Source organism: Puma concolor, chromosome C2 (assembly GCF_028749965.1).
Source record: "Puma concolor isolate L17-30 chromosome C2, mPumCon1.1.hap2, whole genome shotgun sequence".
NCBI lineage: Eukaryota > Metazoa > Chordata > Mammalia > Carnivora > Felidae > Puma > Puma concolor.
The window spans coordinates 17,569,600-17,594,559 of NC_141675.1; the positions used below are offsets into that span (position 1 = coordinate 17,569,600).

At 45.7% G+C, this 24,960-nt stretch overlaps 1 protein-coding gene across 6 annotated transcripts in view; it reads right to left on the reverse strand.

Moving 5' to 3' along the window:
* RARB (retinoic acid receptor beta) overlaps nt 1-24,960 on the reverse strand; it is a 771,365-nt gene that overhangs the window by 738,620 nt on the left and 7,785 nt on the right. For 2 of the 6 annotated variants that reach the window (XM_086674192.1, XM_086674189.1), the window contains exon 1: nt 22,199-22,484. The exons of the other annotated variants lie outside the window; for them this stretch is intronic. The gene's annotated coding sequence lies outside the window, so the exon portion shown is untranslated. Of the gene's footprint in view, nt 1-22,198; nt 22,485-24,960 lie in introns of those variants that run through there. 6 annotated transcript variants of the gene reach the window in all.

Below are 24,960 nucleotides of genomic sequence, written 5' to 3' on the forward strand. Positions count from 1 at the left end.
CACAGGATCTGAAGCAGGCTCCAGGCTCGGAGCTGTCAGCAGAGCCGGATGCAAGGCTCCAACTCCTAGAGCGAGCGCGAGATCCTGACCCGAGCCGAAGTCAGACGCTTAACCGACTGAGCCATCCAGGTGCCCCTGAAGCCACTTTCTTTAAACAACGACAAGAATCTCTTGACCCTGTGACACTGTGAGGAAGAGTGAACTACTGCTCACGTTCATCTGCCTCCTCTCTCTGGAAGAGTATTAAAGAGCCCCCCCGCCCCCCCCCCCCAGTTGAACCATCCAGGGCTACCAGCCTGAATTGCTTTTTTGCCCAATGAAATGCAAGCGAAAGTGGTGAAGTGTCATTTCTAAGCAGAAGCTTTCAGAGTCAGTTAATATCTTGCCCTTTCTCTTGCTCCACTATCACAAGGTGGGCAATGGCCCAGAGGATGGAGGCTCTGTCACCTGAGTGCAGAGACAGGACCACATGGAGCAGAACCAGAGGTGACCTATGGAGGGCAAGCAGAGTTGCTATTGAAAGCCACAGGGGCGCCTGAGTTCCTCAGCCGGTTAAGCCTCCGACTTCCGCTCAGGTCATGATCTCACAGTTCGTGAGTTCGAGCCCCACATCGGGTTCTGTGCTGACGGCTCAGAGCCTGGAGCCTGCTTCAATTCTGTGTCTCCCTGTCTTCTGCCCCTTCCCTGCTTGGGCTCTGTCTCTTTCTGTCTCTCTCTCTCAAAAATAAATAAACATTTTAAAAAAATTAAAAAAAAAAAAAAAAGAAAGCAAGCCACGGAGATCTGGGGTCCATTTATTACAACACACATTAGCACAAGTTGGCCGATGGACCTTGAATCACTACTGTTTTTCCCTGTTACAATTAAAGAACAAATAGGAAAAAAATACCTTAAAGAGAGGAATCTTACTGAGAGACACATTTACATGTGAATTCTTTAGAACTTAGGTTATCCCATTCTGTCAACCCTGCCAAATTTTTTTAGTTATCATTCTTCTAATTTCCAGGTTCCTCCCAGTCTGCGTAACAATTTTTATTTCTTTACAGCAGGGATCAGAGAATGTATTCTGTAAGTGTCCACATTTTGGCCTTTATAAGCCATATGGTCTCTCTCACAATTACTCACCTCTACGTGGCAGCACGAAAGCATGGTGAGAAACTACTAGACATGAATGAATATGGTTGTGTTCCGATAAAACTTTCCCTGTCCGAGGTTCAAAACGTAGGGGCTATTCTTAACTTATCCCACATTCTAACCCCTCTAAGCCAGACATTAAGTTCTCACAAAACCACAGAAATTTCACCTGAAAGTTTAGCTCAGCCCTATAAGTGTACAGGTGAAGAAATTGCTACCCAATTTCAATTAACAAGTCATGTCCAGGAACACAAACAGAACTCTAGCTAAAGTTATGCAAGCTGAGGTATTGAGGAATAAATGTGCTGATGTCTTCAATTTGCTTTGAAATGCATCAAAAAAATAAGATAGATTAATGAATGAGGAAATGAATCAGTGAAGGTATGGACAGATAGGTGTGGGAAAAAGCAAAGACAGTAAAACATTCACTGTGAAAAATGGACAATGGCTTATATAGATAGTCACTGTAAAGTTCTTTTAGCCTTTCTGTATATTTGAAATTTTTTATAATAAAATGAGGGGGGGGAACTAAATGCAGAATTTCAAGCCTCATCCCTAACCTATTGATCTCCCGTGGCAATTTATCAAGCGGAGTCTGAAAAACTGATATTTGTAAGGCCCTAAAATACCAGCTCAAACACTTCCATATTCATTCAGTAAATAATTTTGAACCCCTACTATAGGCGAGGCACCGGAACCCTACGGTAAAAAGACAGATGGGGAACTTTGGTCTAACAGAAGACAAAGACTGGTCAACCCTTGGTGGTTTTGTAATGCTCTAACACCTTTCGTCTGCACTATCCGTTAGGCTCTTAGTGTTTACCATATTGTATCGGAGCGTCCTTTCTCACACAGACTGCAAGCTCCTTGAAACACAGGGATCCATGCTCTGGCCTTAGGGCCTTATACACGGTACCTGACAAAAGTCTGATGCCATGTTTACTTATAAATGAGGGCTCTGGGTACTCGTATATGATAGGTACTCCCAAGGGGATGATGCATCGTTATTTATGTAAGAGGCAGTCCTCCACCAACATGCTTCCAGCAGTCGTTCAGTGGCTGAAGGCAAAGGTCCTTACCCCCCTTCATGAAAGGAGAGTCAATGAATTCTTGTCTTTTCATAGACTACACAGAGCCAGCGATGAAGAGTATGGTTATATGACAACGTGCAGTCAATCTTCATTAGTCACAGAGTACATATTTGTGAACCTGCCTACTTGCTAGAATTTATTTGTAATTGTAACCCCCAAATCGATACTTGTGGCACGTTCATGGTCATGTGTGAATATGGATAAAGCCATGAAAAATCTGGGCCACCCTATTCACGTTAGCGACTGAAGTCGTACAGGTAATATTCTGCTTTTTTGTTTCAGCTCTCACACAGAAAACCAATACTCTTTTTTTGTGGTCTTTTTAGTGTCATGATTTTCACATTTTGTGTGCTTTTGGTCGGTTTCTCTGTTTAAAATGACTCCCAAGCCTAGTGCTATGTGCTGTCTATCCTAAGGACAAGAAGGGTGGGAAATGTCTCACAGAGAAAATACACATATTAGATAGGCTTTGTTCAGGCATGAGTTATAGTGCTGTTGGCCATGAGTTCAATGTTAATTAATTAACAATATATATTAAATAAGGTGTCTTTAAACAGAAGCACATGTAACACAAGATTGCACATTTAATTAGTAGATGAAAATGTTGTGACCATAAGACCAGGAACCCAACCCTATTATTTTTCCCCTAGGAGCAACTGTACAGTATTCGCTAAATTGAGATTTGAGGGATTTTTATAGACCATAACTACCATGAATAATGAGAATTAACTATGCATCAAAACAACTTTATACATTACCAGAAACTCTTAGGACCGGCAGCTTCCTGAGAGCCATTACTAAGCTCTGCCATAGGCACGACCTCTCTGTCTTCGAAAAGATGAAGTGTGTAGACAAGAATACTGATTACAGGGGATAAAAGCAAAATGAAGAAGACCTAACAGGGCAAAAGGCTCAGTGCATGCCTGTCCAGAATAAGGAGTAAGGAGAAATCACATAGTCAACATCAGAGAAATTATTTCCTGTGCTTTGGGTGGCCATCATGTGTAGACCAGTATGCTTAGAGACAAAGACAATTTATGATGATCTTAAAGGTCACACGGAAGCCTGCTTTTTTTTTTTTTTTTTTTTTTTTTTTTTTAAATAACTCTCTAGGACACACTGAAGTAAAAGACAATCAATCATGGAAACAGATGGGATATAGAATGTGCTGCTGTGTTGCAATTAGTAAAGGAGGATATGGATAAAGCAAAACTCATTATGCTGAAAAGCAGAAACACCGCAAATAGCAAAAGATCCTGTGGTCGACCACAGCTGTAAACTGAAGGGCAAATGAACTGCTTGTGAGGCAGAGACAAGACCAAGGATGACAGATACACCACCCCAGGTCATTTGCAGATGTTCAGCCCAAGCAAGGAAAGTTATTAAGTGCCACTCAAAGACATACTAAGAAAATAGGAGGCATGAGAACGTCCTATTCACAGGTCGACGGCAGTTACCTGCCCCTTAAAAAGAACAATTTTTTTTAACAAATCATTGGATTTGATGGTTTAAGACCCACAGCTCAGAAGGGTGGATATTTGTCGATACCGGACATTTGCAGGCAAAACCCACAATCCTAAAGCCTTGTAGACGGCCCCAAAATTCTTTTTGACTTTGAGCCAAGGAGCCCATCGGTGGTGTAAGCGGTTATGGGACACCCCGATTTATCCGTATAGAGGCCCACCCTGTATCCCAAGGCTGCCAAACTGCCTTGCAGCTCAAGTGTGGTCCACACAGCAGCAGTGGGATGTTACCCGGGGGCTCGTCGGAAATGCACTCTCTGGTTCCAACCAGCAAGTACTGAACCAGCTTGCATTGTACCAAAATCTCCAGGTGATTCGCACTTTACAGCTGAACAGCAATAGCGCACAATTAGGATGACCCTAATTGTCACACAATAGCCCACAATTAGGATGACCCTGGGGCCTGGCGTGAACACTCCCAGTCCCAGGCTGTGGGAAAGCTCTCAGTCTCCAGCCAATCTGGACAACTGGTCCTAATCCCACCACCGAAGGGAGTTCTCGGCAGAGACTTGAGACTCGCAGCCACTTAGAGGTCACACACCCTGGAATAATTCCCCAGGCTTTATTTCAGAGGCACATTTGCTTTTCTTTGGCCCCCGCATAATGCAGAACAAGAACGTAAGGATTCACAAAAAGCAAAGACTCTGAAGAACAATCTTCCTCCACGCCAAATCCTTTCACTCCAGGACACCCGAACCCAAAGGAATCCGGTTTGAAATTGAGCGGAAAGAGACCAGGAGACATGCTCCAGGAGGCTAGAGCCATTCTGTAGGGCTGGTGACCTAATCACCAGATCTTTCAAAGCCAGGGTCAGCTGCTCTCTTGCAATGGTTGTCAAATTGTAGCTACGTCAGAATCAGCCCCAGGGCTTGTAAACAGACTGCTGGGTCCCACCCTCTGACTATCTGATGGGGAAATCTGGGGAGGGGCCCAACAGTCTGCCTTCCTAACAGGTTCCTCCGTGAGGCACATAGCCTCACACTTCGTGAACCCCTGTTGTAAAGGGTCCCAGCTTCGCGACATTCTGAGAGAAAGGGCTACTTTTATTCCATGCGCTGTTCAGGAAGCAGAACAAAACCCCAGCAATAAAGCAATGTGGCATTCTGCTGCTCAAAGTATGGTCCCAGAGGAGCAGCTTCCAAATCAGATGGGAGCTTGTTAGAAATGCAGAATCTCAGGCCCCACCGTGGAGCTGCTGAGTCAGGATCCATATTTTACCAAGATCTCCTAGTGATTTGTTTGCACAGTAATGTTAGAGAAGCACTGATACAGGGGCCGTGAAGAGGCTGTTAAATCTGCATCTTATCCATAAATACAACGGCTTCGTGTCCTCTGAGCCTGTATTCTATGCCCTTCTCTTCCTTTTATTTTTTAATTTTTTTGCAATGTTAACCATAGGAGAAGAAAGTTCGTTTTCTCATACCTACATAGATTCGTTGGTCAGAAGGGATAGCACAACTTACCTTCAACAACGAGAACAGAAAACTCTATCCCTGACAGCGAAGGAGCACGTGCACCAGCTTAAGGAACACAGTCTTCTGGTCTCTCCAGGGCTGCAACCAGTCAGGGGAAGCCACCATAGCCCATTAAGGACATGTGGACATGGCCAGTGCCCACAGCCAGACCTAGAAATTCCTGCCCTTTGCAAAAGTTCCTCCACCTCCCGAATGACGGGCGGCGTTTATTGGCTGTGGCTCACAGGAAGGTTCGATTCCTCAGGAGCTTACTAAAAAAAGCAGCATGTTCCCATCTGCAAGTAAGTAATGCTGCTGTCACATTTTCTCCTTTTTTTTTTTTTTAATTTTTTTTTTTTAATGTTTATTCATTTTTGAGAGACAGAGTGTGAGCAGAGGAGGAGCAGAGAGAGAGGGAGGCACAGAATCCGAAGCAGGCTCCAGATTCTGAGCTGTCGGCACAGAACCTGATGCGGGGCTTGAACCCACGATCTGCAAGATCATGACTTGAGCCGAAGTTGGAGGCCTAGCTGACTGAGCCACCCAGGGGCCCCGCTGCTGTCACATGTTCTATCTCCACTTCACTTTTGCCAGGAACATAAAGTCACACACCCTATACTGTCTTCTGTGGATTCCCTGAACTAGATACCAATTCTCCTGGAATTAAAAAAAAATATATTAATAGCTAATATTAATGAAACACATATTATGTTGAAGATATTATGTTAAACCCTTAACATCCACTACCTTATTTACTCCACAAAACCCAGGAGATAACTATTGTGATTAGTCCCATTTTATAGATTAGGGAATTCGAGACAGAGTAGCTAATTAATTTACCCAAAGCCACCCCGCAGTCAAATTCCAGAGCCAGCATACAAATAAAAAAGGCATTATGCAATCATTTTGGTCTCGTCGTTTCTTTCCATAAAATTCTAGCTTTTTAAAAATTATGATAATGGAAAGGGTGTTGAAAGCAGGAGAAACCTTGTTGCATTGGACAGAATATGTCTTTTACTCTATGTGTATCTCAGCTTCCTCCTGTGGCAGGTAGGATAATAAAAAAAATCACTCTGCCTCTCACTGAGGTATTGTGTAAGTCTATGCCTGCATTGTATATACTATAAAAGCACAGGACAAAGACAATGATCAAAGGGATGATAATCACCTAAAATAATTCATTAATTCTCACAACATCCTTGTGAAATACAAGAAATTGAGTCTGGATTAACTGCAGCAACCATCAAAACGTGGCATGCCAAGGTGCTATTTTTGTTCTTCAGGTGGGTGGAAGGGGGCTTTCTGCCGCAGAGAACTGACTCTCAAGACAGGGAGGGAATGTCAAACCTTTCTGAGGAGTTGCAGGAGAAAGAAAAAAGGAACAGAGCAGATCCTACATGTACAGCAGCAATGATGAATGGATGATCACCAAATCTGGCAGCCAGCTCGCTGCATTCCCCGGCCTCCTTTGCATTAAGCATGGCCACGTGATTCAGGTTTTGACAATGGAAAGTGAGCAAAAGTCATGCATACCTCCACCAGTTGTACCCCATGAATACCCCCCATGCACGATCCTCTGTCTTCCCTCATCTGATAAATGGACGCCAATACCCATACCCAGGGCAACCTAGAAAACCAGGCATGGAAGATAGCAGAGCCTTCGTCAGCCTGGGTTCCTGAGTGAATGCATGGAACGGTCCTCCTTATCTCCCCAGTCCAGGTATGCTGCCTTTACACGGCCGCCTCCATATTACGTACAGTTAATGTGATTAATCAACAGAAATGTGGGGACCTGTCTGTTACTGTAGCTGGTATTAGCCAAATTTGATACTGGTCAATGTCCCTTTTCCCTAAAAATCTGCTATAGGCTACTTTAAATGTCACTCAGATCATTGCAAATTCCCAAGAATAAAGTCTCCATCTAGGTTAAAAAGGAAAACTATCCTTAAAAGGATTAAGGGAGATTATACTCTTGAATGTACGTTAATCTCATGATTTTCCTCCGGACTTTCTACTGGCATTGCCCACACTGGGTAGACAGGAGTTGGATTGTCGGACAGAAGAACAGGGAGGGAGATTTGGCAGCAAGGATGGAGGAGGAGTCTGCCGAAGAGGAAGACGTTCGTCATTCTGAATGCACCAGATTTCTAAGACTAAGCAGAGTCAGAAAAGTGAGATGGGAGGGCTCCACATCTTCCACCTGGCAATTTTGCCAAGACTGGCTTTGGGAGTGGGAACAGAGGGGCGGTAGAGTGCTAGACAACCACGAGGCAGGTTCCAGATCTCGAAGGCCCGGGGACCCTGCTGTGTGAACTTCACGGAAACGCAGTGTGGGTTTGGGTCGATACAACTTGATCTCAATATATTGATCACAACTCGATACGTTAGGAAAGCACCACGTTTGATCTGGCCGAGACCCCGGCAGTACAATTCACTTCCCAAACCTTGAGGAGGCCACAGCTTCCTGTTTCTCACAGTGCCCCAGAGAGCAAGCCCTCTCCGGCCACTTCATCTTTCTCTGGGCAATATCAGCTTCCCAGCTTCCCTTACGAGCCACCATTCCCCATGCCAGCCTGTGAACCAGCGGCCTCACGATCTGAAATCAATAGAGAAATGTTGAGACATCGGCCGGTTAGTCACAGGGGTGGGAAAATATGACCGCGGTGCACTGCCCTTGTACCTACTCCTTTGTCCCTCATGAGCAAGAAAGGCCACCGCCGGAAGGAAACTGCTCCCAGAGCATCGTGGCATGAGCTTTGCCAGGCAAGGGAAATAAAATAGAAAGGAAGCTCCCTGTCCTTTGTTCTGGCTGCACACATTTGACAGGCTTTCAGAACCTCAGCAGATCTCCTGGCAAGAACAACAGTGAGCAACCCCCCCCCCTCCCCTACTGGGTATGGGTAATGCCTCCTGGCAAAGACCTCAAGCACATTCATCTCTCTCCAGGCCCTTCTAGGGCTGCTGTGCGTCTGCAGAACAGATGGGAGAGTCTGCTTGTCTGACTGTTGGCTGTTTTATTTCACCCAATAAACATTTATTGAGGTTCTACCTGTGCCAGGCCCTACGCTGAGGGATGTTCCGCCGACGTGTATGGCGGTGAGCGGGCACTGATGTGCCCCAAGGTACAGGTGTGGAGAGCATACCTGTGCGTGCGTCCGTCGCCCCCCAGACATCACCGAAACAACAGGTGAATGGTGGAAAGACATGAACAACAAATAGCACAAGGGACCGACCTTGTCAGGAGAGAAATGTCATGGACGATATCAGCGCCTCTCAAACTTGGCTGTGCACACAATCACTCCAGGCCCGGCGGGTTCAGATTTAGCAGGTCTGGGGTGGGGCCCGGGGTTCTGCATTCCTAACAAGCTCCCAAGCGACGCTGAGGCTGCCTGTGTGAGGAGCCTACTTAGAGAAGTGAAACACGTATCCTTCGTGCGGACGTGATCGATGAGCCTGCAGTTGTACGAGCAGGCAGGAGGAATGCGTCTGAATCAAATCTACTTGGGCCCATGAAGGAACTGAGGGCACATGGAACTCACTGTATAATGAGCCTGTAAGGTGCCAGGTACGCTGCCTGTGTAAATTCAACAAAGCCTCGCAGTTACATGCTATTACATCTCTTTAAAGGTGAAAACGCTTAAATTCAGAAGCAACTTGTCTGCTGTCCCATAGCAAATAAGGAGTAAAGGTAAGGTGTGAAATAAAGTCTCCCTATCTTTTAAAATACATGGTTTTTTTTTAATATTTATTTATTCATTTTTTGAGAGACACAGAGAGAGAGAGCATGAGCAGGGGAGGAGCAGAGAGAGAATCCCAAGCAGGCTCTGCACTATCAGCACAGAGCCCAATATGGGGTTCCGTCTCGTGAACCATGAGACCACGACCTGGGCTGAAATCGAGAGTCAGGTGCTTAGGTGACTAAGCCACCCAGGCACCCCGAAAGTTCACGTTTTACCTACTGCCTTCCGTCGTCCCCTCATCCACGCAGGCTGACTTCTGTCTGCAAACAGATCGAAGCACCACAGATGTAGAAATGCGAGTTGCTGTCATGTGACCCTTGAAACGCAGTAAAATCTAATATGTGATTCTCTTCTCCGCAGCACTTCTCAGTTAAGCCAATTTTTAAAATATGGCTACCAGGGGCGCCTGGGTGGCTCAGTCGGTTGAGCGTCCGACTTCGGCTCAGGTCATGGCCTCACAGTTCATGAGTTCGAGCCTGGCGTCAGGCTCTGTGCTGACAGCTCAGGGCCTGGAGTCTGCTTCCAATTCTGTGTCTCCCCCTCTCACTACCCCTCCCCCACTCTCTTGCTCTCTTGCAAAAATAAATAAACATTAAAATAAATAAAATAAAATATGGATACCATTAAAACCTCCAGCTAGACATTGAAAAAGACACACACAAACCCATACACACACACATCCCCCAAATTAGCTGGTTTTTCCCTCTGGCAATAACTTGACAGCAATGAACAGGTATCAATATCTAGAAGTGATGAATTTTTGTCATGTCGGAGCAAAGCAATAATAGTAAAGGCCAAGGGTGAAATTCCTCTCACCATAAGAAGAAATACTGTGAGGCGTGTTTACCAGGAGGCCTATGTCACAGGCCAGCATTCTCCGGAGAATGGCCACAGGGGCGGCTATGGCAGCCCAGCCCAGTATTCAAAACATATTGAGTTTCATGCTTAAAGAGTTATGTTTATTGTTTCCTCTAATCAATTTTACTTCGCGAAATAAAGAGTGATATATCACTCTTAAGTTCTCGGAAGAAAGGAATGTCAGAAACCTTACAAATAAAGTACATGTTAAAGAAAATGGGTCAGAGTGGGTTCCTAAACAAAGAGAGGATAGATAGCCCACTCTTTAAGCTCATAGAAAATCATGACCTCAAAAAAGCACCCATGATTTCTCAAGAGAACTATTACTTAACAAAATTTCCCCAATAACAATGAATAATGGCCTGCCAAAGAATATAAATAGAAAAGGATTTAATATATATCCCATAGCCATGAAATTATTGGCCAAGGGCGTCTGGTGCTAATAAGATCATTCCCTCAATCCCCAAATCAAATGTCCCTACAAAATAATATTCATATTACTAACTCTTAAAAGGAGAGAAGATAATCCTCTATAATTTGCAGCCCAATTGGCATTCATTTTTCTATAAGGAAAATAAAGAACTCAAAATGATAAAATAATTTCATTCTGAAGTACTTTTTAATATGCTGATCTAACTATAGCTTTGAATTTATAATGGAATAGTTTCCATGCTTTATATCTAAATTCAATGAATCTCTGATAAGAACTAAAAATGAAAATAACCTGAATTATTTCCCATCATTTGCTTATTTCCATAACTGTAGCCAGTCGTAGGCAGTCCTCAATCTTGTCCCTCCCCTGCTTCATTCGATTACTTTCGGGAATGTTGCTCAATAGAAAATCGAACCAACAAAAATTGAGAATTGTCAATGCATCATTAGGCCTTTGGAGTACAAAAACGGACTGCATCAATTAAAAACAAGGGTCCTGGCATTTATTTTCTGTCTTCTGGTTATTAAAACTCAAAAAGCATCATTTTTAATAGTTTTTTTTCATGTGTTATTTTATGCATTAGCTCCACATAATAATATAACAGACACTAGCTATAAAAATCACAAAATATACACATTAATAAATAAGTTCAAAAGAGTAACTTCTAAAACTTCCATATTACATACTTTCTATCCCTACTGCACATCCATTATCATTAATCAATATAAAAACTCCTATTTCTAATTACAAAATGTGTGCTAATGATTTCGTTAATAGTAAACCATTGTATTACTTGTTATTTGCTATATTAAAAAAAACTATTAGGATTAGAATTACATAATTAACTTGCCTTCTGTTGGTCTAATTTTTCTACTCATCTAAAATATGAGACAGACGCAATAGCATCCAGTTTTGATGTAAGGGGTTACTATAAATATGGCTTGATTTTTTTTTTTCTTTGAAATCTATTTCTGAGCTTGACTTTACTAAAATACTAGACGGTATTTTACAGTCACCAAAACTACAACACACCTTCTGGAATATTCTAAATTAAGTAAGGACTTTCTGATTCACTATTGTAGTTTACCAAGATTGCAGTAATCCCCACGTAAGCAGCAATTCTGACCAATTACAAGCACTTGTCCATGTGCTATGACTGAAGAACAGGGTTTTGTATGCATTTTTAAAATAATTTTTTAATGTTTATTTGAGAGAGAAACAGAGCATGAGTGGGGAGGGGGCAGGGTGCAGAGAGAGAGGGAGACACAGAATCTGAAACAGGCTCCGGGCTTTGAGCTGTCAGCACAGAGTCTGACTCGGGGCTCGAACTTGCAAGCCATGAAATCATGACATGAGCCAAAGTTAAATGTTTAACCAGTTGAGACACCCAGGCGCCCTGTGTATGAATTTTTATGTACAGTCTACCTTGATGTTATCACTAGGGCTATGTCAGGTAAATTTCTTTTTTTTCTAATTGTATTTTTAAAGCATATGTAATATTTAAAAAAAATATTTTTTAATGTTTATTTATTTTTGAGAGGCAGAGCATGGGAGGGGGAGGGACAGAGAGAGAGGGAGACAGAATCTGAAGCAGGCTCCAGGCTCTGAGCTGTCAGCACAGAGTCTGACTTGGGGCTCGATCTCGCAAGCCATGAGATCATGACCTGAGCCGAAGTCAGAGACTTAACCGACTGACCCACCCAGGCGCCCCGATAAGATTTTTTGAAATTTGACCTTAGGTGGAAAAACTGGGACTATGTCCATGGATTAGTTCAACTGAATATACAGTATCTGAAGTTCGAGAAAGCAAATAGGGAAACATTTGTTTTAGTTTGGTTGTTTTTGTCTTTTAGAACAGCTCCCGGTTACTGATCTCCAGCCGAAAAATACTGTAACGATATTTCATTTAGGGTGTCTTCCTGGATTCTCTCCCCACACTACTGCCCTACTGCTCTCCAAAACAGTTGGCAAGAATCTGAATCAGTGTGTATTACGGTGTTTATCTTCCTAGCGAGAACAGGACTTCCACAAATCGTTGTGTGATTGGCTTGCGTTTCTTTGTTTCTTTTGCTTTTATCCCCTGCACCTTGTATAGCTCAAACAGGATAGGTGCTCAATAAATATTCATTAATGATTCAGTAGTGGCTATGCTGGGTGTCATCTTCACATTCTCCTTTCCTCTTACTCATGCCAGGTCAAAGGAAGTTGGGATAGTAGCAAATACTAGCCACTTAGATTACAAATCTATACAAAGTATTTATACACATTCTTCAAGCAATCCTTGGAAACCCACTGTGAGTTAGGAAACTTGGATTTCTCTTTCATATGAAGGGAATCTACAGCTCAGAGAACGTGTGTGTATGGCCCATATTCAAACAAACTTGACTGGAATGTTGTAAGAGCAGCATTTGCATCTAGGTCCTTAAGCACCAAATCCAAATGCATTATGAAACCACAAGCAACATTCCATGCAGGGAACTTCTGGGAGACAGAAAACCCTCTGTCCATCACTAAGGCAGCAAGGGGCCGAGACGAGATGAACCATCAACCCAGGATTCAAACTCTAACTTGCATTCCTTTACAACTTTACCACTTCATTTAATAAGGGACAGGTAAAAAAAACTGTTCCAATCTAGGCAGTTAACTATTCTATCAGTTTTAAATCCACAGCACAAGAATTGGTTGTAGGTGATGAAATGCTGGGTGCCCCCATCTAAAATCATGTAACGAGAGCCCAAGTGGTGGGAATGATCCCATTTTGCAGGTGAGGAAACTGAGTGTCAAGGGAGTCACACGTCTGGTGAACGATAGAGCCTTGATTCAAAGTCCACTTAGTTGGACTGATGGAGCTGTGCTCTCAACCATCCCACAATCCTATCATCTTTTGCTCCCACCCTGTTGGAGACATTTATAAAAACCTTAGGAATCTCAAACTCAATCTGTACAATGAATTTTGTAGGCCCCTTCATGGACTTTGGTACATTGTAAAATAAAGTCTCCTTGTAAATCAGGTTTTTAAAAAGGATGTTCTCCCAATCTTTCCTGAAAATTACTAAAGGGAAACCTCCTTAGGTGAAGTCAGAAGGCTAGAAGGGGGAGCCATACCACGGAAGGTCAATTACGGGAAAAACTGTCAATTGCAGGCCCTAACAAAAGAATCTCAACAATAAAGAATCATCAATTATAGCCCCCAAAAGGTAAAGATGTACATTGCATCTCGGACAAGAAATTGACTACCCTGCAACTCAGCCAGTGAGAAACCCTCATCACCCTGAACTCCTGCTTGTCTCCAATGGACTTTCACTCAAAACAACCCATCCCAGGGCTCCTGGGTGGCTAGGTTGGTTAAGGGTCTGACTTCTGCCCAGGTCATGATCTCATGGTTCCTTAGTTCGAGGCTTGTGTCAGGCAGGCTCTGTGCTGACAGCTCAGAGCCTGGAGCCTGCTTCAGATTCTGGGTCTCCCTCTTTCTCTTCCCCTCCCCTGCTCATGCTGTTTGTCTCTCTCTCTCAAAGATAAATAGACATTTAAAAAAAAAAATAAACAAACAAAAATAAACAACCCTTCCCAACTTCCTCCTCCTTCCCTGTACAATAAAGTTCCTCTCTCTTCGTTGCTCATGGTTTTGCCATAGTTTGCATGTCCCAAACTGCAAGTGTCTGTTACTCGAAAATAAACCCACTTTCGCTGGTAAAATAACTGACTTTTCTTCGTAAGGTGAACACTGAAGACAAATGCAGTTTTGTAAATGCAATTTTGTCTAGACTGAGATCTGTGCTTGAATTATCCAAATCGTTCCTTCACGCTCCTTAAAATTCAGTCGATAATTCATCACACCCTTTGCTGATTCCTTCTGCTTGTGTAAACTTGGGAAGTATAAACCGAGAATAAGTGGTATTCTAAACATTCATGTAAAGTCAAACACTCCAGAAACAAGATTACTCCAGAAATCTTCCTTTTTTGTCCGTATAGGTTAACAAAAGTAGAACATTAAGTCATACTGTCGCAGCCAGAAGCAACAGCCAAAAAGTTCCTATATTGGAGTATTTTAATACCTTTGTCAATGGCAATTCCTAAATTGAGTATTTTTTTTTTATCATATTCAATACTTTTGAATGCACGTTACTTGGTATGAGTAAAACCATAAATTGCCAACTGGCAGCCCACGATGCAAGTTTAATCTCAAATATATTAGGTTTTCATGATCTTATTATTCTTAATTTTGATTTAGTTGGCATCAAAAAACCTGGATATTTCATACAGATCTCCAGATTTCCACAAAAACCCAGATTTCTAAACCCTCATTTCAAGTCAGATATTTGCCATTATGAGGCAGAAATTGCTCCAGAGCAAATCAAGCGCCTGGAGCTGGGTTAGGACTACCTTCTTTCACATTCTTAGTCCACACTATTGCCATATATCCTGGCTGCCTCCCGTTTTGACTTTTGGCCCTTGAAGGATTTTGAATGTTCCACCCTAGGACGTGAAAATTTCCTTGCTTTTTTAAGCTTGCTTTTTGGAGGCCATGTCTTGCAAAATTAAATAATCGTTTTGTGTTTTGTTTTACTTTATACTTGTTAGGATGTCTCTGGAACCACAGTGGAGGGGACAGCCATCTTGCCAGCACAACCCAAAGAAAAGCCCCTAGAAGCGTGCCAGAACGAACTGAAGGTCAACCAATCACGGAGCCACAGCACGACCTGGCGCGGAAAAAGGCCCACCCACCCGGACCTAAACCCGGAAGCGCTGCAGCTTAAAAACCCTACCCCACCACACCCACCCGGGCACGACTTTCCTGACTCCTCTGTCTCTCTCTCTGTCCCTGAGTCATGGAACCTCGGCTGAGACCTTAGTTCCCAATAAAACCTTTGACTGCTAATATTTTTTAGCCTGACTCCTATCTTTACCCTGCCCGAAGCCTGACCCTAACATTTGGTGCCGAAACCCGGGGGGGTAGTAGCTCGCCTCCCTTGGCTGAGCTCCCTCCTCGCCAAGCCAGACGCCAACCACCCCACTTTAAAGCGCCTACAGGAGCTGCTAAGTAGGACAGACCCCTCTTTCCCTCCTCCAACTACCGCTGACACCCACGGGAGACGTCTCTCAAGTCAGTCTCCTTTCCTCCGCACGCCGCAAGGTCCACACGCCAATAGGCCCCTTACTGCAGTGCGAGGGACGCCTCGCCCTGCCACGCCAATGGGGAGTAACGAGTCTAAACCGCCTTGATCTCCTATACCCCTCCAATGTCTGTTAAAAAAACTTCCGGCTCCTGGGCTTGCAAGGCGAACTTGGTCGTAACCGACTCATCCGCCTTTGCAGAGGTAGTCTGGCCTCAGTACAAATTAGATAATGATCCTCAATGGCCACCCGAGGGGTCTTTACAATACCCAATCTTAACCGATCTGGACAATTTCTGCCATCGGCTGGGAAAATGGGGAGAAATACCCTACGTCATGGCCTTTTGGGACCGCAGGTCTCGCCCCCACCTATGTTCCTCCTGCCCCTCTGCACGCATGCTCCTTGCCCGCCCACAACCCCCCCGACGACCCCACCTCACCAACTTCCCCGATCTCGACCCGTTAGAGGATCTGGACACGTTGCCCACCGGCCCTCGCCCCCCTCCGTACTCCCAGCCCCCAGCCGTCCCGCCCTCACCTCCCATATCGTCCAGAACTCATGCTCAGGCCCCTCCCAGTGAACAGACCGCAGCGGCCATCTTACCTCTCCATGAGGTGGCAGGACCTGAAGGCCTGGTTCGCATTCACCTCCCCTTCTCCCTCCAAGACTTATCCGCCATCGAAAAGTGACTAGGGTCATTCTCGGCAGACCCCACCGAATACATTAAGGAATTCCAATACCTCGCCCAAGCCCACAGTCTCACATGGCATGACATCCATGTGATCCTCACCTCAACCCTCACCCCTGAGGAGAGGGAGCGCATCCAGGCCGCAGCCAGGGAACATGCAGACCAAACCCATGTGACTGACCCCACTAGGCCGTGGGGGCCGATGCTGTCCCAGCGGCCGACCCCCATTGGAACTACCAACATGCAGGCAATGGGCACCGGCGCTGGGACCAGATGATCCAGTGCCTACTATCAGGCATGAGGGCAACCTCAAACAAATCGGTAAATTTTAACAAACTTCAAGAAATAATACAGGACCCCAATGAAAACCCCAGAGCCTTCCTTAGCCAGCTCCCAGAGGCACTTACCCAGTATACCAGACTAGACCCTACCACCCCCGCCGGGGCCACAGTATCGGCCACCTATTTTATTTCCCAATCAGCCCCTGATATTCAAAAAAAACTAAAAAAGGCTGAAGATGGTCCTCAAATCCCTATGGCCGACCTGGTAAAGATGGCTTTTCAAGTTTTTAATGGCCGAGAGGAAGCTCAAGAACAACGCGACAGGCCCCTCTCCAACAAAAGGTACAATTACAAACCCAAGCCTTGGTAGCTGCCCCGAGGCCAGCCGCAGTAAAGCCTTCTGGACCACGGCCCCCTCTGGGGCCTTGCTTTAAATGTGGCCAAGAAGGCCATTGGTCTCATCAGTGTCCCCATCCGAAAAAGCCTACCAGTCAATGCCCATTGTGCCAGCAAATGGGCCATTGGAAATCCAATTGTCCTAACCCAGGGGAGGACAGACTCGCGACACCCCCACGTGGCGAGGCTTCACCCCGATTGGACTCTGCCTTCCAGCTGCCGGAGATGGAGGATGACGACTGACGAGGCCCAGACTCAGTAACTCCGGTGACCCACGCTGAGCCCAGGGTAAAACTCCAGGTAGCGGGTAAGTCCATCTCCTTTCTGTTGGACACGGGGGGCTACCTATTCCGTCCTGCCGAGCTATTCCGGCCCCACCACGCCGTCCTCCGTTTCGGTCATGGGCATAAATGGCACCCCCTCCATTCCCCCATGCACACCGGTACTCACCTGCTGCCTGGATGGCTTCCACTTCTCCCGCTCCTTCCTAGTCATCCCCTCCTGCCCCGTCCCCTTGTTGGGCTGAGACATCCTCAGTAAATTAGGAGCCTCTATACATCTACCAGCTGTCTGCCCCTCTCCCTCCCCCGCTCATCTCCTGCTGGCTGTTATCACAGACAACACAGACCACAGCCTCAACCCACACCCAGACCTCCCAGTAGACCCAATCGTATGGGATACATCCACCCCAACAATCGCCACCCATCACCAACCTGTCCTCATTAAACTCAAAAATCCATCGCAATTCTTGTCTAGACCCCAATATCCAATCTCCCACAACCACCGACTAGGCCTAAAGCCCATCATCGATCACCTACTCAAGGAAGGCCTCCTAATCCCACGTCACTCCCCCTGCAACACCCCGATCTTGCCTGTAAAAAAAGCCAAATGGCTCATATAGACTAGTACAAGACCTCCGAATAATCAATGAAGCTGTAATTCCCATCCACCCAGTAGTGCCCAACCCATACACCCTCCTCTCCCAAATTCCCTCACCCACAACCCATTTTACAGTGCTTGATCTCAAAGATGACTTTTTCACCATTTCCCCAATCCCGAATCCCAATTCCTCTTTGCCTTCACGTGGCAAGATCCAGTCACCTCTCTGGCCTGCCAACTCACATGGACGGTACTTCCCCAGGGGTTTCGTGATAGTCCCCATCTCTTTGGGCAGGCCTTGGCCAGGGATCTCCTCAAAGCCCCACTCTCCAGTCACTGTACTCTACCACAATATGTAGATGACCTTCTACTATGCGGAACCTCTTTCGACCACACCAAACAAGATACAATCCATATCCTAAATTTCCTGGCTAACCTGGGGTATCAAGTCTCCCCACACAAAGCCCAAATCTGTACTAATACAGTCACATTCCTGGGAGTCTCACTCACACCTACCACCAAGGCCCTAACCCAAGACCGTCTCCAAGCCCTCCAAACCCTGTCCCCACCTACCAATGCAGACGAAATCCTCTCCTTCCTGGGTTTAGTGGGCTTCTTCCAGCACTGGATCCCTAACTTTGCTATACATGCAGCCCCCCTATACAAAGCAGCCAAAGAAACCCCCCAAGGCCCACTCTCCAGCCTGGGATCGGTAACAAGGGCCTTCCAACAGTTGGTCACATCTCTAGTCACTCCATTCCTTTCCCTCCCCAATGTTTCAAAGCCTTTCCTCTTATACACAGATGAGAGGGCTGGAATTGCGACAGGGCTCCTGGCCCAACCGTGTGGCCCTAAGTTACAAGCTGTCGCCTACCTCTCTAAACAACTGGACCCTACCATCAGGGGGTGGCAACCCTGCCTCAGAGCACTTGCAGCAGCAGCCACCCTAACCAAAGAGGCACTCAAACTCACCCTACACTGCCCCCTAACGGTACTTTCATCGCACCGTCAATCTGAAATCCTTACACATAAAGCCCTGGCACACCTCTCCCCATCACGCATACAATTGTTCCATCTGCTCTTTGTTGAAAATCCTGAGATATCTCTCCAACTCTCCCCCAGACTCAATCCTGCTACCCTACTTCCACAAATCAACCCCAAAGACACTTCACAGCCACCCTTCCACTCCTGCACCGAACTTAGAGATATTCTCTCCAAACCTCCATCTAACTTAAAGAACCTTCCCCTCACTTCCCCTGATTTCACCCTATTTATAGACGGTAGTTCACTAGTTGACCGCAAGGGCCACCGACGAGCAACGTACGCTGTAGTTACATTAAACCAAACTCTAGAGGCCCAGACACTACCCACAGGAACCACATCCCCGGAGGCTGAACTCACAGCCCTCACTAGGGCTCTCCAATTGTCCAAAAACAAAAGGGTCACAATATACACAGACTCAAAATGCGCTTTCCTTATTGCACACACACACTCCCACTTATGGGAAGAAAGACGAGTCCTCACAACTAAGGGTACCCCCATCATCAACGGGCCACTCATGGCGAAACTCCTTGAGGCCCTCAAACTCCCACAGGAAGTGGCCATTGTCCACTGCAAGGGCCACCAACCCGTAACCACAGAGATAGCTATAGGAAATCACAAGGCTGACAACCCTGCCCGACAAACAGCTCTCTCTCTCGACCCCGTTCCTATGGGCATCCCCACCGAAGATACAACTCCTGATTATACCCCAGATGAACAAAAACAATACATGGCCCATCCCGATGCCCACACCAACGCAGGCTGGATCATGCTGGGCCCCCGACTGGCCCTCCCAAATAGGCTGGCCCCTTCCCTACTAACAAAAATCCACAAAACCCTACACATGGGGCCGGAGGCCACCTTCCACTTCCTTGAGCCCATTATGTACCACCCTCACCTACGACAACTGATTACCAGAACATACCAACGATGCACCCGATGCACCGCAGTCAGTCCCCAAGGGAGAATGAGGCGCCCAGGCCCCACTCCTCAGATGCGGGGCCATCTCCCGGGTGAAGACTGGCAAATAGATTTCACTCACATGCCAAAACACAAAAAATTACGGTATCTCCTTAGTGTAATCGACACCTTTACAGGGTGGATAGAAGCCTTCCCCACCTCATCTGAAGGGGCCTCCACAGTGGCTGAGATCCTACTCAGGGACATCATTCCCCGCTTTGGTCTACCGAGAAGGATACGGTCTGACAACAGGCCTGCTTTCATCTCAGCAGTCACCCAACAGGTCTCCAAAGCTTTGGGTATTACTTGGAAACTCCACATACCATACCACCCCCAGTCCTCAGGTAAGGTTGAAAGGGCCAGTGTCCTCATAAGAGACCATCTCACTAAACTCTCCATGGAGACTTGGCTTTCTTGGCCTCAACTCCTACCGATAGCACTCACCCGACTCCGAGCCGCTCCCCGAAGACCCACAGGCCTCAGCCCATTTGAACTCCTATACGGGCGACCCTTCCTGTTACCCCAACCCCTACCAAAAGATCCTCCTCCTTTGGCTGCCTATCTCCCTTACCTTAGTCTGCTCTGCCACCTGATCCGATAGCACGCTGACCTTACTCTATCAGCTCCCACCGATCTCTCCTCTCCCCCATTATCTGTAAACCCAGGAGACTCGGTACTCCTTCGAGTAAGACAAAAACCAACCCTTGCCCCCCGATGGGAAGGTCCCTACACGGTCATACAACCCCCACGGCTGCTAAATTATTGGGCCACACCCTGTGGGTTCACACCTCCAACCTCAAGTGGGCCCCCCCTTTACTCCCCATACCAGAAGAGTCGTGGACCTCCCAACCAACCGGCCCCCTCACCCTCAAACTAACCAGACATGCCCCTTCATGACGGACCCTTCCCCTCAGTTTTCCACCTTCACACTCAAAATACTACACGAGCTACAACTCTCCCACTCATGTGACCCTACCACTCTCCCCTCATCCCTCTCCTGGGTCTCCGACTGTTGGCTTCAGGGAACTTTCTCTGATTTCTCCCCCATCAAACTCTCCTCCTTTACCTTTTTGCTAACCATACTTATATATCATGATGATACTTCACCTGTTACTCCTTGTTAACATCTTCCCCCTTATACCCTCACAACCCTCCTATAGGTGGATTTTTTACCTATCCGAAACTTTTAATGGACACACCTCTAGCATATCCTCTACCCCTTGCCCCCTTGTTGGGTGCCAAAATCAAGTCACCTTTAAATTTCCCTCCTTCAACACCCTCCAAGCCTCTACACAGATTACTCCCGCCATTTGCTTTTTACATGACCAAACCGACAATATATGCTCCCAAACCTCTCCCGACCAATATGGAGGATGCCCCTATCACTATTGTAACATACACTGGCTCAACCTATACTGTTTCACAGGACCAAGGACGGGCCGCTTCTGCTTAAAAAATGGCAACTTTACCCTTACTATCCCTGATCCATGGGATATCCGCTGGCAAACCGGAACAAGGGGCAAACTGTATCAGAACGGCCATCACTCTAACCCCATCTCCTCTTTAACCATCTATCGAACCTACGAACCCTCAATGGATCCTTCCCTCTCCAACCTTAAAGATCTTACCCAAGTAATCACAGACCAAGAAAACCAGCTCAACACCCAACTACAGACACCCCCTGCACAACATCCCTTCTCATGGCTTACGCTAATCAGACAAGAAGCAATCCTGCTTAACCACTCAGGCTTAACTAATCTGTCACACTGCTTTCTTTGCGCATCCCTCCAGTGGGATCCAGTAATAGCCGTCCCATTACCCACCCCCTGTCCCAATGTCACTAACTCCATCAACCACCCCAGAAGTCAAACCTTCCTACAGGTTCCCGTCTTCACTGAGAACCCCCCCCCAATACAACACATCTCACCCGATATGCTACTCCTCTCATGCCTCCCCAACTTGCCCCTCCCCCCTGCCTATGCCTAGCCACGAACCCCCCCCAGGGGGATTCTATTGGTGTAATGGCACAGCTTATAAACAAATGCCCAAAAATGCTTCTGTCTCCCAGTCACCATCATCCCCCAACTCACCCTATATGGACAGGAAGAACTCCATCAACTCCTCGAATTCCGTCTCCAAAAACGAGCCGGTTTCCTCCCACTAATGGTCAGACTATCCCTGGCCACCTCCCTATTGGCCGCTGGGGTTGGGGCCGGCTCCCTAATACACTCCATTAGCTCCTCCAGGGATCTGTCAGACAGGCTCCAAATTGCAATAGAAGCCTCAGCAACTTCCCTATCCACCTTACAAAGACAGATCAACACCCTAGCACAGGTCACTCTACAAAACTGACGGGCCCTAGATCTCTTGACAGCAGAAAAAGGGGGAACATGCCTATTCCTGACAGAGGAATGTTGCTACTACCTCAATGAATCAGGCTTAGTTGAAACCAATGTAGAACACCTAAAAGAAATCCAAAAAACCCTATCCGCCCGCCCAGGATCCTCAGACCCCCTAACCTCCCGGTGGCAATCACCCCTCCTAACTTGGCTCCTCACCATAGTCACCCCACTAGTTGCTATCTGTATAATACTTATGCTCTTACCTTGTTTTCTCCGTTTTGTACGGAAACGAATTCATGAAGTTTCCCAGGTGCATTTCACCAGATGGTGGTCTGGCCATATTCCCGCATTCCAACCTCAGACCCCACATACCATGACGTCGCCCTTACACCCGCAGGAAGCAGCCAGATCAGATCCATCGCCCATTATCGCCAATAAGAGGTTGGAATGTTAGGATGTCTCTGGAACCACAGTGGAGGGGACGGCCATCTTGCCAGCATAACCCAACAGAAAGCCCCGAACAGCGCGCCAAAACGAATTGGAGGTCAACCAATCACCGAGCCACAGCACGACCTGGTGTGAAAAAGGCCCACCGGGACCTAAACCCAGAACTGCTGCAGCTTAAAAACCCTATCCCACCACACCCGGGCGCGACTTCCCTGACTCCTCTCTCTCTCTCTCTCTCCCTGAGTCACGGAACCTCGCCCGAGACCTGAGTTCCCAATAAAGCCTTTGCTATAATTTTTTAGCCTCTGACTCCTATCTTTACCCTGCCCGAAGCCTGACCCTAACAATACTATGAGTGTTTTCAATCTGCACCGGCTCTGTTACAGAATGTACTAAAAGAACTCCACATTCCTGTTCACCAAAAGCTGCAGGTTTCCTATTAATTTAGTCAGATCATGGGGTCTGTCCCTGTGGTAGGCAAAATCTTGCACTCCCTGATACCATTCCAGTAAATGTCACCCTATTTGGAAAAAGGGACTTTGCAGATATAATCAAGATTACTAATCAGTTTACTTTATAACAGGGAGACTATCTTGGATTATCTGGGTGAGCCCAATCTAATCATGTGAGCCCTTAAGGAAGCAGAGAACTTCCTGTGTTTGGAGGTAGATGAGACATAGGGAAAGAAGTCCGAGATGGGAAGTGAGAGATGGCTGAACTCACTGTTGCTGGTTCTGAAGACATAAGGATCCATGAGCCAAGAAGGGCCTCTAGAAGTTGAGAATGATTCTCAGCTGACAGCCAGCAAGGAAATGGGGACCTCAGTCCTATAACGACATGGAATTGAATTCTGCCAACAACATGAATGAGCCTGGAAGCAAACTCTTTCCCAGAACTTCCAGCTAAAAACTCAGGCTGGCCAATATCTTAATTGTTTGGTCTTGTGAGACCCTAAGCAGAGTGTCCAGCCATGCATGCCTGGACTTCTCACCTACAGAAACTGATATAATACTGCGATACTATAAGCCAATAAGTTTGTGTTAATTTGTTAAGGTAGTGATAGAGAACTAATACAGGCCCCATGGTCACTACTGACCCCAGTAGATGCTATCTGAATGCTTCATCCATAGCAATCATTATTTCTTTGTTGATGTGACACTGTCATTAATCTTTTATGTTTCTGAGCCAATCATATTGATTTGGAGCCCGTATCCATTCTCTATCACTGCCCTAACAAATTAACACAAACCAAAAAATCAACGGGCCAAAATTGATACTGAGAAAATTAATTAAGTAATGTATGAATCACATGGAAACTCAACCTCTTGAAATTAAATTTTTCAGAATTATCTCTTTTAACCATAACGTTGAATGTATTGATGTGTGAGGCAAGAATGAACGTTCTACTCTAAATTTGACTTCTTTCTTAAATTATTTATCAAAAGAATACTGCGATTGCCATTGTATCAGTGAAACATTTGCTACAGGTTTAAAATTAAATGCAGAGCACATTCACAGACCATCAATTTGGGACCTTCTTTTGTCAAACTCTGTTTTTTAAATATCTTAAAAGTAAGGCTTATTTTACTAGTGGAAAATTCTTAAGGAAGACAAGATAATATATTCACTCAATACAAGACTGTTTAAACTGTATTCATCTCTGAGAGCAGTACCATTTTCAACACAGAGAGAGGGGGGATTGATGACCACATTACTCGGTGTTTAAAACCAGAAAGGAAGGTACAGGATCTGCAGTTAAACCTATTCTCCCCTGACTCTCTGCTAGTTTTCTTCATAGGATGTATTGTTACCTGAAATTATAGTTTTATGTGTCCACTTTATTGCAATATATGTCTCCTAATAGAATGTCAGCCACAAGGGGCCAATGACTCTGCCTTCTGGTTCATTGATGGACATCCAGCCTTTACAAACATGCCTGGTACATAGTAGATTCTCAATAAATAGTTGTTAAGTGAATGAGAAAATAAATAATGAAAACTCTAGGTCATCTTTCATCAGTTCTGATATGCTAATTTTATCCCCATTCATCTTCTCACTAAATTGTTCCTATGCCTTTCATTTCTAACCTTAATTTTTCCAGTGTCTCCATTAAAACAGTATGTCCCTCCTTCCTTAGTTATTCAACAATAATACTGAGCTCCTTGGATATTCCCTGGCTCAAGAGTCATCCATCCATTCATTCATTCATTCATTCATTCATTCAACAAAGGAAATCAGTCGATGAAGTCAGAAGAATAGGGGTCTAGATCATGAAGAACCTTCATGACTAGTGTATAGTCTTGGGCTTTTAGTAAGAGTGAGAGGTGGGAAGCCACTGGAGGACCCTCACACAGTAAGTGTCCTATTCTGATTAACATTTGAAATAAAGGCAATCTAGTTACTATATGAGGCATGGTAGAAACAAGGTCACCAATCATGCAATTGTTGGGGTACTAATTTTTTTTTGACTGCCCAGGTTCTCATGGAATTCAAACTAAGTTCTGTGATGAACTTTGTTAGAGCACAGGATTCGTTTGGGAATCCCTTGGAAGACATTCGGCACCACTAATTTCAACTG